Here is a 17,154-nt window from a genome sequence, read left to right as displayed (position 1 = left end):
CTGCCATTGCTTCTACTCTCTTCTTCCCTCTAATTCTTTGGCTTGTATCCCTAACTTCTCTTTATTTCATTTATGTTAAATGAGTAACTAAACTTGCTGCTGTTTTTGGGAAGATGATACTTTAAGGATGATTTAATTAGTCATTCTCTTTTCTTATTGATTGCTTGGAAAAGACTTAGGCATCTCATTGTGATTTTTGTGTAATCATGTTTACATCTAGTTAGGGTAATTTGTTTCTGTGATTCAATTTCACCTACCAAGCAATAGTATTGAATTGATTCATGTGGTCGTATCGATGATACGGTATACCTGAGTGGATTGTGCGTACCCGAGTTCTTTGAACTTTCGATTCATTGTAGCGATTGGACGACAATTTCGCCAAGATACTTTATACCTAGAAGGGACTCTATTTTCTGTGGTTGTCATGGGGCTTGTAGTCGCCATGAGCCGAATATGAGAGAGATTGAATGATGAATCTGAATTAAAGTTGATTCAACCTAAAAGCAGTATTTTCTCACCATCTTCTATTCGCTTTAATCAGTTGCTAGTGTTAGCTTTAAATTAATTAATTTGCGTTTTTAGTTTCATCTTAGACTTGATTTAATTTCATGCAACTTAGCCACTGTTCCCGGTAGTTCGATACCCGTACTTTCCACTGTATTAGTGTTTAGTTAGGTTTATTTTTGATTGGTTCAACGCCTCGATCAAATTTTGGCGCCGTTGCCGGGGAACTAGAGCACGATTGCTAGAGTTTTATCGAGTCTTTTAATGTTCTTTCAATAGCTTGCTTTAATCTTTATTTCTGATTTTCGTTTTAGGTATTTTAGATTTTTGCATCTCTTAGTTTAACAGCCTACAGTAGCATTAATTTTGATTTATTTTTTTGTGTTAACATAGCTTAATTTACTATTCATTCTAAATTTGTCTTTAGTATTAGTGATAGACTCACGTTTTATTTTTTGCTGTAGGTATTGAATCGTTGGAGGTTGTTTAAGAGGGGATGCGGTTCAGCTGGATTTGGTTCTTTCAAAAAGACACCGATGCAGTCCGGATAGCCTCTGTGATATTCTCTAACTTTTCTCTTTATTTTTCTTTTAGTAGCTAATTTCAGCCTTGTATGATTCGGTCCCAAACCACTTTAGGATTGACCTTGGTACACTTGGATCTGCGCTAGTTTAGGATTTCATTTTATTTAGGGTAGTTTAAACTTTTAATTTTTTTTTAAGGATAGTTTTAATTTTAGTTTTAATTTACATGTGTAATTTTCATTTTAATTTAATTCTGTAATTTTTCTGTACCACTTTTGTAATTTTCTTTTTCTTTTAGTATAGGTTATCCTTGTATGTGCGGTCCTGTGAGCTTAGTTGCCCTATTTTGATCGGTCCCACATTAGGACATTCGACCCTACACTTACTACGTTTGGACCCCGATAGCTAGGTTGATACACTTGTATGCTCGGCCCCAGCTTAGTTTAGTTTGGTCGTTGTATGCTTAGTATGCGCTCAGCCTGACCTGACCTATTAGATTTTGACCCCGAAATTGAACATACTTGTAGGAGGATTAGACACCATATTAGGATGGGTGACGAGGCAAACCCACAGGCCAGGCCACTGAGTGATCATTTCACTCCAACTGCATACCAACCCCAAACCGGCATTAGGCTACCTACAATTGCGGCTGCACATTATGAAATCAAATCAAGCATTATCCAGATGCTGCCATCGTTCTATGGACGTCAGAATGAAGAGCCCTATAAGCACCTGGATGAGTTTTTGGAAATTTGCTCTATAGTAAAAATCCAAAACCTCTCAGAGGACGCCCTAAAATTGTTGCTATTTCCATTTTCCCTCAAGGATAAAGCCAAGCATTGGCTGCATTCCTTGGATTCTGCACAAGTAACCACATGGGCGGAAATGCAACAGCAGTTTCTGAAGAAGCTTTTCCCAATAGGCCAAACCAATACCATTAGAAGGGCCGTCGCCACCTTCTCCCAGAATAGTGGTGAAGAATTTCATGAGTATTGGGAAAGACTGAAGGAACTACTTCGGAAATGCCCCCACCATGCTGTACCAAAATGGCAATTGGTACAGTGCTTCTATGATGGTCTTAGTGACCAGTATCGTCAGATGGTGGATGCCTCTTGTGGAGGAACGTTTATGCATAAGAGCGAGAATGAAGCATGGGATCTTTTTGAGACCCTGAGTGAAAACTCCCAACACAAAGCTTCAGCCTCAAGGACTGACGTCCCCACGCTTGGGCAACCGAAAAAAGGTGGACTCTATGAGATCAACCAGAGTGCTGGCATAAAGGCACAGGTTGACTTGCTGTCAAAAAAAATGGACTACCTGCTGTCCGGAGGACCTGCCCAACCCCCATCAATCTCAAGGGGATTTTCTCCACCTGAGCAAGCTGAAGCTTGTGCCCTCTGTGCTGACCCGAATCACTATGTGACCGATTGTTATTTAGCAGGACAATATCCTGAATTGATCCAGGAAAAGGTACAAGCTGCTCAGGGTTTTGCCAACCCGGGTAATGACCCATTTTCCAACACCTATAATCCGGGATGGCGAAATCACCCCAATTTTTCTTGGAAAACCCCTCCTAATCCACCCTTTAGGCCACTGTTCAATGCCCAACCTAATGCCTATAGGGGTAGACAACAACAACCTTACTCTCAACCTCAACATACCCCATCATTTGAGAGTGAGGTAATGAAGGTGCTGAAAGGTATTGAGCAGAAAATGGGAATCAATGACCAATTATTGCACTCCCACACTCACTCTATCAACAAGCTGGAGACCCAGATTGGTCAACTTGCTGAAGCCTTCAATAAGAGAGAGACTGGCCAACTACCAAGCCAACCTATTGGAAACCCCAATAGTGCTCAAATAGGGAGGGGTAAAGAACAAGTCCAGTCGGTTAGAGTGTTGAGGAATGGTAAGAGGGTGGAAATACATGACACACTACCTACCTATGAGGACTTCCCCTCTAATACCCCTCAACAGACCACACCAGCAGAGTCAACCCCAGCCTAGGCAAAGGTTGAATCAAAGGTACTGAGGCCTCTCATTGATGGGAATAGAACCATTACACCTTCTTTGGTCCATTCCCAGGAAAATACTGAGAAGGAGAATGAGCAACTAGTTGGGGAGGGACCTCAACCGGATAAGTATACACCTCGAGTCCCTTTCCCCGATGCTCTCAAAACTCCATCCTCTCCCTCATTTGGGAAGCAAGGAGAGAAGATGAAGGAGATGTTGGAATTGTTTCAACAAGTCCACATCAACCTTCCATTATTGGATGCAATCAAGCAGGTTCCAGCTTACGCTAAGTTTTTGAAAGACCTATGCACTCAAAAGCGTAAGCTGAGGAACCAAACTCCCAAAACCATACACCTCACGAAGCAGGTAAGTGCCGTTATCACGACCTACCCCCAGTGAAGGATCTCGTGCACCCTCATCTCTTGTGTCATTGGAGACCTCTCCATTGACAAAGCATTGTTGGATCTGGGGGCTAGTGTGAATATCTTACCGGGTTCGGTTTTTGAGAAGTTTGGATTAAGAGAGTTAAAGTCCACTGAAGTCATACTTCAGTTAGCTGATCATTTTATGAAAAGACCTCGTGGACTTCTTGAGGATGTTCTTGTAAAGGTAGATGATTTATACTTCCCAGTGGACTTCCTAGTCCTTGATATGGAATCTACCTCAGCCAAGCCTCCCCCTATCATACTAGGGCGTCCATTCTTGGCGACCGCCAATGCTTGCATTAACTGTAGGTCAGGCGCCATGGACATATCGTTTGGGAACAAGAAGCTTCGGCTAAACATCTTCAATGCAACCCTAGGACCCTACAGAGACGAGTGCTTTGCTCTGGATATGATTGATGAAGCTGTATCTCAGTACACTTCCCCAGATCCTTACTAATTATCCTCTGCAGCTTGTGATGTCCTATGGAGCAGAAGGCTTTGATGAAGAGGCCTATACTGAAGAGGTAAATGCCATGTTAGATCTTAAACCCTCTTCCGGGCAGCCTCCCTGGACCTATAGATATGAGCCTCTGCCACCCTTGGCTGCATCCCCTAAGCCCTCTTCACTGGAGTCCCCTCCACAACTGGAACTCAAGCCTCTGCCCCATACCTTAAAATATGCATTCTTGGGCAAGGAAGAGACTCTGCCTGTTATCATATCCTCTGATCTTACTGAAAGGCAAGAGTCCCTCCTGTTGGAGGTTTTATCAGCTCACAAAGCCGCAATTGGCTGGTCTTTAGCTGATCTGAAGGGTATTAACCCTTCTGTTTGTATGCACCGTATCTATTGTGAAGACGGAGCCAAATCTGTGCGAGATCCACAGAGGCGCCTTAACCCTAATATGAGGGAAGTGGTGAAAAATAAAGTAGTAAAGTGGCTTGATGCGGGTATTATATACCCTATTTCGGATAGTCAGTGGGTCAGTCCAACTCAAGTTGTCCCCAAGAAATCCGGAATCATAGTCGTCCCTAACGGCCAAGGTGACCTTGTCCCAACTCGTACCACTACGGGTTGGCATGTTTGTATCGACTACAGAAAGTTGAATAAGGTCACGTGTAAAGACCACTTCCCGCTGCCCTTTATTGATCAGATTCTAGAAAAATTGGCTGGGCAGAGCTACTACTGTTTTCTTAAAGGTTATTCGGGATGCAACCAAGTCCCCATCTTTCCCGATGACCAAGAGAAAACCACCTTCACCTGCCCATTTGGTACTTTTGCCTTTAGGAGGATGCCGTTCGGGTTGTGTAATGCTCCGGCTACCTTTCAAAGGTACATGATGGCCATATTTTCTGACATGGTCGGCCATTCGCTTAAGGTTTTCATGGATGACTTCTCCATCTTTGGGTCATCTTTGATGAATGTCTCCACCATCTATCTCTTGTTCTTCAGCGATGTGTGGAGCATAACCTTGTTCTGAGTTGGGAGAAGAGCCACTTTATGGTTCGTAAGGGTAATGTACTTGGTCACGTAGCGTCTTCTCAGGGCATTGAGGTAGACAAGGCCAAAGTGGATCTGATTGCCAAACTACCCCCTCCCACGACTGTTAAGCAGGTCCGTTCCTTTTTGGGCCATGCCGGGTTCTACAGGCGTTTCATCAAGGACTTTAGTCTCATCTCCAGGCCCTTGTGCAATCTCCTCGCCAAGGATGCCCCATTTATCTTTGATGAAAAGTGCCTGACTGCTTTTCACACCCTTCGGACTGCATTGTCTGAAGCATCTATTATCCGGTCACCAGACTGGTCTCTACCATTTGAGATCATGTGTGATGCCTCTGACTATGCCATGGGTGCTGTACTTGGTCAAAGGGTGGATGGGAAGCCATCTGTTATTTACTACGCTAGTAGATCCTTGTCTGATGCTCAATTGAACTACACCACTACTGAGAAGGAGCTCCTAACGGTGGTCTTTGCCCTGGATAAATTTCGCTCCTATCTTTTGGGCTCGAAGGTGATAGTCTTCTCGGATCATGCAGCCCTTAGGCACCTTCTTTCAAAGCATGACACCAAGCCAAGGTTGATCCGGTGGATTCTTCTCCTTCAGGAGTTCGACTTGGAGATCAGGGATAAGAAGGGGTCAGAAAACATTGTAGCAGACCATTTATCCCGGATTCTTCTGGATTCCTCTCCCATATCGGAGTTGGTTCGGGAAACTTTCCCTGATGAGCAGTTGTTTTCCATTTCTTCGAAACTGACTCCATGGTACGCAACTATAGTGAACTATCTCGCTGTTGGCCAATTACCTCCTGATTGGGATAAAGCAGCTTGAGATAAGTTTCTCTCTACTATGCGATACTACTACTAGGAGGATCCAGAGCTGTTCCGATATTGTTCGGACCAGGTCGTTCGTCGTTGTGTCCCTGAGAGTGAGTTTCAGAGTATATTATCGTTTTGCCATAGTCTCGCCTGTGGGGGACACTATCGTGGCAAGAAAACTGTGGCCACGGTATTGCAGTCTGGTTTCTACTGGCCCACATTATTTCGGGATGCACACACCTTCTGCAAGGCATGTGTGAGATGCCAACAAGTTGGCAATCTGTCCCGACGTTATGAGATGCCCCTAAATCCTATCATAGTGGTTGAGATTTTCGATGTTTGGGGTATCGATTTTATGGGCCCTTTTCCTGCCTCATTCGGTAATGAGTATATTTTTGTGGCAATTGACTATGTTTCGAAATGGGTAGAAGCCAAGGCTATGAAGACTAATGACCACAAGGTGGTTATCTCTTTCATTCAGGAGTACATTTTTAGCCGTTTTGGATTTCCCAGGGCCATCATTAGTGATGGTGGCTCTCATTTTCGACATTGGAGGGTAGGGGCTTTACTGAAGAAGTACTCTATTAACCACAAAGTGGCCACCCCTTATCATCCCCAGACATCTGGTCAGGTGGAGGTATCGAACCGAGAGATAAAACGGATATTGGAGAAGACTGTTAGACCGGACCGTAAGGACTGGTCTACTCGGCTGATTGATGCTTTGTGGGCTTACCGAACTGCATATAAAACTCCTATAGGTATGTCTCCATACCGATTAGTTTTCGGTAAGGCCTGTCATCTTTCGGTTGAGTTGGAACACCGAGCATATTGGGCCATAAAGACATTTAATTTTGATATGACTCAGGCTGGTTCCACTCGCCGTCTCCAGCTATCTGAATTGGAGGAGTTGCGCAATGATGCCTATGAGAGCTCACGCATCTATAAGGACCGAACTAAGGCGTTTCATGATAAACACATAGTTCAGAAGTCCTTTGAGCCTAATCAGCGTGTTTGGCTCTTTAATTCTAAATTGCGTTTATTCCCAGGGAAATTGAGATCTCGGTGGGATGGGCCTTTTGTGGTTGTTTCTGTTGCCCCGCATGGTGCTATTGAGATCAAGAATCCACAGAACGGGAAAACTTTCAAGGTTAACGGTCAAAGACTGAAACCCTATGTTGATGGCCTTGCTGATGGCCAATTAATTGAGTCTTTAGACGTAGTGGATGTGGATTATGATCATGCTTCTGATGGACTACCCTGACCTTTACTGTCGTTTGGCTGAAGACGTAAAACTTAGAGCTCTTGGGAGGCAACCCACGTTTCCTTTATTTACAGCATTTTGTAGAGCCATCTCCCGTAGCAGAGTTAAATTCTCCTTGTGCTGTTATCTCCAGTGATGTCACTCGTTGCCATACACCCACACCCCAGGTGGTTTCGTTCCTCATCCTTTGTTTCCCATATTTTTCTCTTTCTGTTATTTCTAGTCGTCATTGGGGACAATGCCGTTTAAGTTGGGGAGGGAGGATTTTGAAAATTTTCTGCATATGACTCTCTGATTAATCTACATTCTTGAAAAATTTTCATGCACTCATTTTTATAATGATACTTTTACTTTACAGTGCATTTGACTCTAGGTTGTGATTGAACCTTTATTTCTCTGACTGTCATTTGTGAGCTTGCTTAATGCTTCTAAACACATAAGTCTACCCGGTTTGTGATAGTTTGAATGTTTAGGCAGACCACTGCTTAATTGATTGTGTTTGCATCCTCTTTTCTTAATAAAATAAAAAAAAAATAAAAAGAAATAAAAAAACTAAAAAAAATTCATGTGAGTTTAGTTCTGTTGCTTCAACTTAGTAACCGGGGCATCTAGGCAACAAGCCCAGCGTCTCGCGTAAAACGGTTGGAGTGACCAGTTAGGTTATTATTATTAGTATTCTTGAATCTAGTTCGGGCTTGTTGCCTTTTTGGTTTGAGTGAGTAAGCCCGAGGAGTGTTTCACACTCAATCCCCTAAAGTCATCTGGCTTGGGAGTGGTTGGCTTAAAGCTCGTTACATGAGCCTTCTAAAAAGCTTAAAAAGCCAGAACATTGCACGGATCTGAGAATCACATAATTAAAAAAAAAAAAAAAAAGAAAAAAAAAAAAAGAGAAAAATAAGTGAGCCACATTGATTATGAGGTGTTACACAAGCTAGCATGTGCATTGGTAAAAGGTTTAGATGTCACAATTCATGGTGAACCAGTGGGTTGAAAAAGCAAAAAGTGAGCGCTTGATGCCTTAGGAGAAGTCCTCGTTCATTGCTTAGCTCTTGTGTTTCCATTAGCTAAGCATCCTATGAGTTGATGTGCAATAGTAAACTGTCATTATTTCTTAGAATGTATCATCTGTAGATAGACTGTTTATGAACCAGAGAGTTGAGTCAGTTATTTTCTTAATTCTCTTTCACTCAAGGACAAGCAAAAGGCTAAGTTGGGGAGTGTGATTGGGCTGTAATCTTAGATAGAAATCACTATTTACTTACTATTGTTATTTGAATATTTATGAAGGATTTGATACTGCTATGTGATTTCTATGATTGCAGGCCTGGAAGGAGAAAAGCATGAATCAGTGATAAAATCAGCCCCTTAGCCGATTTTGGATGTTCAATACCAGCTAGGCCAAGGGTCCGCATGTGTGCAAATCGTCATCTCAAGGGCATTATCGTAATTTGACAAAGAGAAAATTTCTCAAGAAAAGTCGATATTGGACTCATTGCATCAGCAAAATTAAATGGTTAACATTTAATTCTTGGGTCGAGTCAATTCAGTTCAAGGAAGGAGGGATTATGGCCCAAAAATGGATTATGGCAAAGTAGGGGGTATGGCTGTAATTTGAATACATATGAGAGGATCCAAGTCGTATATTTCTCTCCCTATTCATCTCCAATCATGTTCTCACTCCCTCTCTAACTCAATCTTGACCACTCATCTCACACCTCTCCAACTCCTTTCTCATTAAACGTTTTTGGCTGGATTTGTTTCTTAAGAAGGCAAGTTGAGAGAGGATTCTCACAAGAAAGGAATCGTGATTTGTTAAGGATACAATCAAAGATCCCCTTCTCAACTCCCTCACACGGTTTTCCTATTCTACCCCTTTTGCTTCCATAAATGGAGGAATGAAGATAAGGGAAAGAGGGCAATAAGGGAATAAAAATAAATACAGCAAAGGAATGGATAGAGAGAGGAGACGATTTTGGCTGGGATTGGTGAAGTTGCTAGAGACGTTTTTGGGAAGGTTTCTATTAAAAAAAAGAGGAAAAGAAAATAAAAGGGATCGTTCTTGGCTGTGTGGGTTTTTTTTTAGTTCTCGATTTTGGGGAGAAGAAGGCTTGAAGAAGAAGAAGAAGAAGAAGAAGAAGAAGAGGAAGAGCATCTACCATCGCCACCATCCAGCACCTTCACACACCTGAATCGCCATTGCTGCCATTGCTTCTACTCTCTTCTTCCCTCTAATTCTTTGGCTTGTATCCCTAACTTCTCTTTATTTCATTTATGTTAAATGAGTAACTAAACTTGCTGCTGTTTTTGGGAAGAAGATACTTTAAGGATGATTTAATTAGTCATTCTCTTTTTTTATTGATTGCTTGGAAAAGACTTAGGCATCTCATTGTGATTTTTGTGTAATCATGTTTACATCTAGTTAGGGTAATTTGTTTCTGTGATTCAATTTGACCTACCAAGCAATAGTATTGAATTGATTCATGTGGTCGTATCGATGATACGGTATACCTGAGTGGATTGTGCGTACCCGAGTTCTTTGAACTTTCGATTCATTGTAGCGATCGGACGACAATTTCGCCAAGATACTTTATACCTAGAAGGGACCCTATTTTCTGTGGTTGTCATGGGGCTTGTAGTCGCCATGAGCCGAATATGAGAGAGATTGAATGATGAATCTGAATTAAAGTTGATTCAACCTAAAAGCAGTATTTTCTCACCATCTTCTATTCGCTTTAATCAGTTGCTAGTGTTAGCTTTAAATTAATTAATTTGCGTTTTTAGTTTCATCTTAGACTTGATTTAATTTCATGCAACTTAGTCTCTGTTCCTATTAGTGTTTAGTTAGGTTTATTTTTGATTGGTTCAACGACTCGATCAAAATGCTCATTGTTTGACCAATTACACAACCAAGCTTGGAATAAGTGGGTTTTAAAAAAACTAAGGGTTTTACTTGAATTATAGAAATTTCATTCCTATTGCTTATTTAAGCTGGTTTACTTGAACTATATGTCTAATACTAAAGATTATGTGGAATTGGTCATATCGGTATATATATACAGCGCACATTACCAACCTAGGGTCCTAAGCCAAACTACCATTTTGGGTGTGATTTTTAAAATTTTAAGGGTTCCACAATGTTTATAGGGCCTAAAATAGGCTGTCTTACAAGTTTCATGACCTAATTAGGTCATATGGCCACCAAAACCAAGGGCCAAAATTTGACAACAAAATGAACCAACTTGGCCGAGATCTCACCAAGTTACCAAGACAACTCGGTTTTTTTGCTGACCGAAACCAGCAGAGATACCGAGACATCCAACATTGTGCCCAACTCAAAGCTGAGCCATAACTGTGGTGCACATCCAGACCATCTTAAACTTTGTCAGGTAAAACAAACTTAATCCTAGTTTGAAAAGACCCAAGCACTTCAGCCATAATGGACCAATTATTATGAATTTGCAGAATCTATTCATAGCAGCACCTTGCTTGGTCAGCATAAAGAAATGCATCAACATTACTTTAAGGAAGAAGACAACTACCCAAAAGAAAACCCCGAACAGTCACAATGATCTCATAAAGTAATGGGTAATTTAGTTGCCATTCATATCATGACCAGGTACATGATAGTTTCAGTTTCGACTTTCATGTGAATCCTCCTGGTCCCATGGAAAATGGAAACCATGTTAATAAGTAATGTGTACCTAAGAATATAAGAAGCACCTTTCTAATTCTTCATTTAAACACTGGCACAGAAAAAAACAACCTTTACAGGGACGCTAGCACATTGTTTGATTTCCATCATCTTCAGTGTCTTTGTGTCACCCGATTGACCTGATTCCAAGGCCAATTGAAATAGGACTTGAAGGCTACAATCTTTTTGTTTTAAGGTTTAACAAATTACAAGTGGAGGTCAGCTTGAAAATCCCATAGAAATGAAATTCCTGAATATTATAAAGCATATTTTCCCAGGCTCTGGTGGCGCACACTAGGGTTTGTCGCTTTCTGAGTGGTTTTGGCTATGGCGGTCCCTCCCACTCGGGAGGAGCGCCCCCCCCCCCCCCGATCCATCCCTTCGTGGATCTCTTGGAGGTGGGTCCTCTTTTGCTGCTGTGCTATGGCGATCCTTGGCACCTCCTCGTGTTGCTGTCAAGATCAAGTCACCTTCCACCCACTTTGGTGAACCTGCAGTCTTCTTCACCAGGGAAGAGGTCGTGAGCTCCGAGAAAGCCTTCGAGTCAACACTCATCGCCAAATGCAGCCATGGCAGGCCTTCCCTCTATGTGATAAAGGCCTACCTTTCAAAGAATCTCTTCCTTCAGGGAGAAGTCGCGATATCCACTTTGGATCCCCGACACGTTCTCCTGCGATTCTCGACGCCGGCAGACTTCGTCAAGGTGTGGCTGAAAGAACAGATCTTCATTCAAGGTTTTCGCCTGCGCTTCATGCGCTGGTCTTCTGGGTTTGTCTCCGGTTGGGAATCCCCTTTCGCTCCTGTCTGGATGTCGCTGCCTGGGCTCCCAATCAACTTTTACCAGGGGAACTTCCTAGTTTCCATTGCTGGCACGATCGGAAGGTTTCTCAAAGTAGATGGGGCTACGGCAAACTGTTCTCGTACGGTGGAGGCAAGATTCTGTGTTGAGGTTGACCTGAGGAATACGCTGCCTTCAAGGGTGCGGGTGGGTTGTGGCTCTGAAGGGTTCCATCAAAAGGTTGTTTATGATCGGCTGCCCTCTTACTGTGCGGCGTGCTCGAAACTTGGCCATTCGCAAGAGGTTTGTAGGAAGCTGTTGAATAGGAAAGGAGGCGCTGAACTCCCTGTCGCTACTGAAGGGCCTGAGGCTCCTGTTCAAGACTGCCCAGTGGCGCCCAGCAAAGGTGGGCAGCCGGGGGCTCGAGTCAGGGATGTTGTTCATCCCGGCGATGGGGCTCGTAACAGAGCTGGGGTTTTCATTCCTAGAAGGATCATCGTGTGATGCAGGGGTGTTGGTTGCAGCGGTGGGTTGCGAGCAGCCTGCGACTCGGCGTCGAGGGCGTCAAGGGCGTTGGAGACCTACAGGGAGGCAAGACCTTTCAGGGAGTCAAGCTCTTTCAAGGAGGCAACCACCTACAGGGAAGCAAGGCGTGGTCCCAGGTGTGCAGGCGACTTGTGAGGGATCAATCGAAGGAGCTGCTGGCGACTCTGCGCTGGAGGGTGGCTCACAGTCGATGGACTTGGCTGGTTTGGACTGCTGCGTTGAGGTTACAGGTACGGGCTTGGGAATGATCGCCCACCTGAACAGAGTTGAGGCTTGGCGACTGGTTTGGAACAGGAGATCTCGCAGACTGAGGTCCTCTCGTTTACTGAGGATCCTTCACTGATTTTAGAAGAGGGTGAAATTTCTTCTAGGAGGTTAGCACCTCCGGTTCAGGCTGGTTTCGGCAGGGCTGAAGAACTTGTGGCGCCAGGTGTTCAAGGGTGGGAATTGGTTGCTTTTGAGGCTGCAGAGGGTGTCGTCTCAGCAGATGGCTGCTCGCAGACCCTTTCCGATGGTCACTCCCCTTTCTTTGCAGGCGCAGCCTCTGGGGTAAGAGCTAAGGATGATTTCCATGTGCCTTGCAGGTCGGAGACACCTTCCCTAGGTCGTGAAGCGGTGCTGGAAAGCTTTAGGAGGTTTAATGCTGCTATTGAAGGTCGGATACGCAAAACGCTGGTCAGGCTGAGGGAGGAATCTGCCTCTTCACCGGCAGACCCACATGGAGGGAGGAGACGGGCCTCTCGGGCGCTCTTTCTGAGTGCTGCCCATGTCTACAAACGGAAGCAAATCAGGAAGAGCAAAAGGGGGAGACCGGCTAAAGAGGGACCCTTGCGGTGTGTTACAAGATCGATGAGATCGCTAGGGTCCTCTTGGAATTTTCCTACATGAGTTGTTTATTCTGGAACACCCGTGGTATTGGGAATAAGCCTTCTACTAGGCGGTTGAAAACACTGATTAATATGCATAAGGTGGACATTGTGGCTATAGCTGAACCCAAGGCACAAGCCTCCAAGGCGCGGGTGATCTTAAAGCGAATTGGGTTGGACTCAATGTACACTGGTGAGCGTATCTGGGTGTTTTGGAGAGCTTCGGTTCAGATCACAGTGTTGGAGGAGCACAGCCAGTTTGTGACTCTGAAGTGCGTGGATGTCAGTGCAGGGACTTATGTTGTCACTTTCGCTCATGGGCTCTGCTCAGTGGTCGAAAGGAGAGAGGTGTGGGAGAGACTGGTGAGGTTCTCTTTAGCTAACGCTCTCCACTGGTCGGTGGGAGGGGATTTTAATGCAGTGGTGCCCCCCTTGGAGAAAATAGGGGGCAGCCCTGCTTGCTCGTTATCGTTGGATGAGTTCGGTAGATTTATCAGTGATGCGGGCCTTGTGGATGCGGGCTATTCAGGCAATATTTTCACTTGGACAAACAACCGCTCGGGTGCGGGCAGAGTTATGGCCAGATTGGATCGTTTCCTGGTGAATCCAGCATGGTTGGCTGCCTTTCCCAGGTGTGAGGTGTCACATCTTAATAGGACGTGCTCTGACCACGCTCCTCTGTGGCTCTCATTTTCAGCAACTTGCAACCGTCCAGCCTCGACCTTTAAATTCTAGCAAATGTGGTTGCTCCATCCTAATTTCATTCAGTTTGTTAAGGGTGTTTGGGAAGAATCGGTGCTTGGCTCCCCACTCCTTGTCCTGTTCTTGAAACTGAAGAGTCTTCGGGTGGTTTTCCGAAAGTGGAACAAAGAGGTCTTTGGGAATGTTCACCAAAAGGTTAAGGATGCTGAAGATACTGTTAGCAGATTGGAGGTTACCTATGACCAGAGCCCAAGTGAGGGGGTAAAGAAGAAGCTTGTGGAGGCTAGGAATACCTTGGAAGGGGTGCTTCTTCAGGAAGAAATTTTCTGGAAACAAAAGTCCAAGGTAACCTGGCTAAAGGAGGGGGATCGCAACACTAAAATTTTCCATTCCATAGTTAATATCAGAAGAAGACAAGCCAGAGTGGATAGGATTAAAGGAGAGGATGGTGAATGGATCTGCGACCCTGATGGGGTGCAGGCTGAGGCGGTGCGCCACTTCTCAGATGTTTTTGCCTCTCAGGGCAGTTTGGTGGACGAAGAACTTTTGGCGCTGATTCCCACAGTTGTTACGAAGGATGTGAATGCTGGCATGTTACTTTCGCCTACCTTGGAAGAGGTAAAGCAGGCCGTCCTCTCTTTATCTTGTGACAGCGCGCCAGGTCCCGATGGCTTCTCGGGTTACTTCTTCACAGCTTGCTGGGAGGTGGTGGGCCTTCATGTCGGGTCAGCAGTAGTGGACTTCTTCGAGGGTGGGGCCCTCCCTAGAAGCTACACCTCGGCTAACCTCGTGCTCATCCCCAAGAAGGAGAATCCTGAGGTAATGGCTAATCTCCGCCCTATTAGTCTTTGCAACTTTTCTTACAAGATTATTGCCGAGATTATTATTTCTAGGTTGGCGGGTTTGCTACCGTCTCCTATGGAAGCGGAACAGGGTGCTTTTGTGCAGGGCAGGCAGGTGCATCCATGACAGTATCTCCGTGGTCCAGGAGGTTACTCAGGACCTTAATAGGAAGGCTCCGGGGGGCAATGTGATCCTCAAACTTGATATGGCCAAGGCCTATGACCGGTTAGAATGGAGCTTTTTTTGGCGGGTCCTCTCCAAGTTTGGCTTTTGTGAGGCTTGGATCAGATTGATCAGGAAGGCGGTGGAGAATTGTTGGTTCTCTATTGTGTTCGGTGGCAGCCAATCCGGATTTCTCAAATCCTCTAGGAGGGTGAGGCAGGGGGGATCCGTTGTCTCCAGCCCTTTTTATTTTGGCAGAAGAAGTGCTCAGCAGGGGAATTAAAAATCTGTTCTTGGAGGGGCACGCTTCTTACTTCAGGCTGCCAAGGGGATGTCCTGGAATCTCGCATAGCCTTTTTGCGGATGACACTATTATATTCACCAAGGGTCTGTAGAACTCGCTCAAGCAAATCATGGGTTTCATAGGCAGGTACGAAGGTTTCTCAGGGCAGCTGGTGAACAGGCAAAAAAGCTGCTTTGTGTTGAGTAGCAAGGCCTCCTTGGCTAGGGCCCATATGATCGGGGTGGTGACTGGCTTCTCTAGAAAGACGCTCCCAATCACTTACCTGGGAGCTCCTCTTTATGCTGGTAGGCTTAAAATTTGCTTCTTTGACGGTTTGGTTGGAAAAATAAGAAATAAAGTAGCAGGCTGGAAGGGACAGCTACTTTCTGCTGGAGGTCGGATCACACTCCTAAAGCATGTTCTCTCCTGTATCCCCATACATGTTCTGGCATCACTTATTTCCCGTAAGGCTGTTATTAAAAGGCTCTATGGGATTTTTGCTGATTTCCTCTGGGGTTGCTTTGAATGGGGGAAGCGAAGGCATTGGGCGTGCTGGCAGAAGGTCTGCAGGCCCCTTCAAGAAGGGGGTTTGGGGGTTCGGTTGTTGGAAGATGTTGGTCTCTCGCTCCGGCTTAAGGGCCTCTGGAAAGTCTTCACTGAGTGCTCTCTTTGGAGTAAGTTCTTCAAGGCAAAGTTCTTTAGGAATTCACATGCTGTACTGGCTGGTGGTCAGAGACTGGGCTCAAAATCCGGGCGTAGTACATTGGCTTTTAAGGATTTTCTGCTTCACAGGTCAAGATGGTTGCTGGGTTCGGGTAACATCTCCTTTTGGCTGGATAACTAGATGGGTGTTGGCCCTCTCCTTGATCATGTTGACAACACGCTGCAGGTGGACCTGGGCTTGAGAGTCAGGGATGCGTTGGTGGAGGACGGAGTTTGGAGGCAAGAGATCCTTGATGTCATTGATTCAGTGGCTGCCAGGGATAGTGTTTCTCTCCATAAGTTTGCTCCCTCTGGTAGGTGTGATGTGCTCGCTTGGACCCCCTCTTCTGATGGGAACTTCACAACCAAATAGGCCTGAAATGAAGTGAGGAGTGTTTATACAGTGATTCCTTATGCGAGGTGGATCTGAAACCAGGCGGTGCCCCTGAAAGTGGGGTTTTTCTCTTGGCAGCTCCTCAATGGAAAGATCCCCACAGATGATTCCTTAATGTCGGTGGGCATTCCGTTGGCTTCCAAATGCAACTGTTGTGGGAGGCCAAGGAGTGAGACCTCCAACCATTGTCTTGTGTCTGGCTGTACGGCTGCCAAGGTCTGGGGGTATTTCTCTAGGCTCTTTGACATCCCTGCGATCCCTTCCCAGGGCGTCCGTGATCGCATTGGACTTTGGCACGAGTCGGCTAGTTGTCGCAGTGCCTGTGCTTTCATTACTGGCATACTCCCTTCCCTGATTGTTTGGGAGCTGTGGAAAGAAAGGAACTCTAGAAGGCATGGGGAAAAGCGACGCACTGCTAACTCGGTGATTGAGTGCATTAAAGCCCGGGTTAACGAGATTCAGTTCCCTCCCAAGCTTGGTGGGCAAGGTTCGGTCAGAAACGGCCTGATTCTACAGTGTTTTGGCCTCGGGGCCCCCGCTCGCAGACTGTCCCGCCCCACCCCGGTGTATTGGTGTCCCCCTTTTGCCTCTGTTAAGCTCAATGTGGACGGCGCTTGCAGGGGTAACCCCGGTCCAGGAGGGGGTGGGGGTGTCATTCGGAATCCGAGGGGAGAAGCTTTGGCAGCTTTCTCTAACTTCTACGGCATCGGTACGAATTCGATTGCTGAGCTAAGAGCCCTGAGAGACAGCTTAACCCTCTGCCAGGCCTTAGGCTACAATGATGTGGTGGTACACTCGGACTCCGCTTCCACAGTCAGAATGATTAATCAGAAAAGGTGCAACCTGTGGAAGGGCTGGTATTGGTTTCAGGAGATTTTGGCTTTGGTCGCGGAAGGCCGGACCTCTGTGGCCTTCGCTTTCCGGGAAAGCAATAGGGCTGCTGACTGGCTAGCTAACCTAGCCTGTGACTCAGGTCTGTCTTACACTTTTCATCAGGATGATATTCCCAAAGGTATGCTTCAAGTGATCCTTAGGGAGGACAAGGCTGGTCTGCCAGTCCTTAGGAGCTAGAATTGCTATTTGGCTCGCTTTGTGTGGGTTTTGAGTGATTTTTAGACGGTGCGAGGTCATTTCCAAGGGTTGGGGT

General features: G+C 45.4%; 1 protein-coding gene across 1 annotated transcript in view; it reads right to left on the bottom strand.

Moving 5' to 3' along the window:
- The window catches only part of LOC122657850 (coiled-coil domain-containing protein SCD2-like), a 67,787-nt gene that overhangs the window by 32,092 nt on the left and 18,541 nt on the right, over positions 1-17,154 (bottom strand). The gene's annotated exons all lie outside the window — the stretch shown is intronic.

The sequence above is a fragment of the Telopea speciosissima genome, chromosome 4 (genome assembly GCF_018873765.1).
Source record: "Telopea speciosissima isolate NSW1024214 ecotype Mountain lineage chromosome 4, Tspe_v1, whole genome shotgun sequence".
Taxonomy (NCBI): domain Eukaryota; kingdom Viridiplantae; phylum Streptophyta; class Magnoliopsida; order Proteales; family Proteaceae; genus Telopea; species Telopea speciosissima.
The sequence above is the reverse complement of the archived record's forward strand: the minus strand, read 5'-3'. Positions and strand labels throughout refer to the sequence as shown.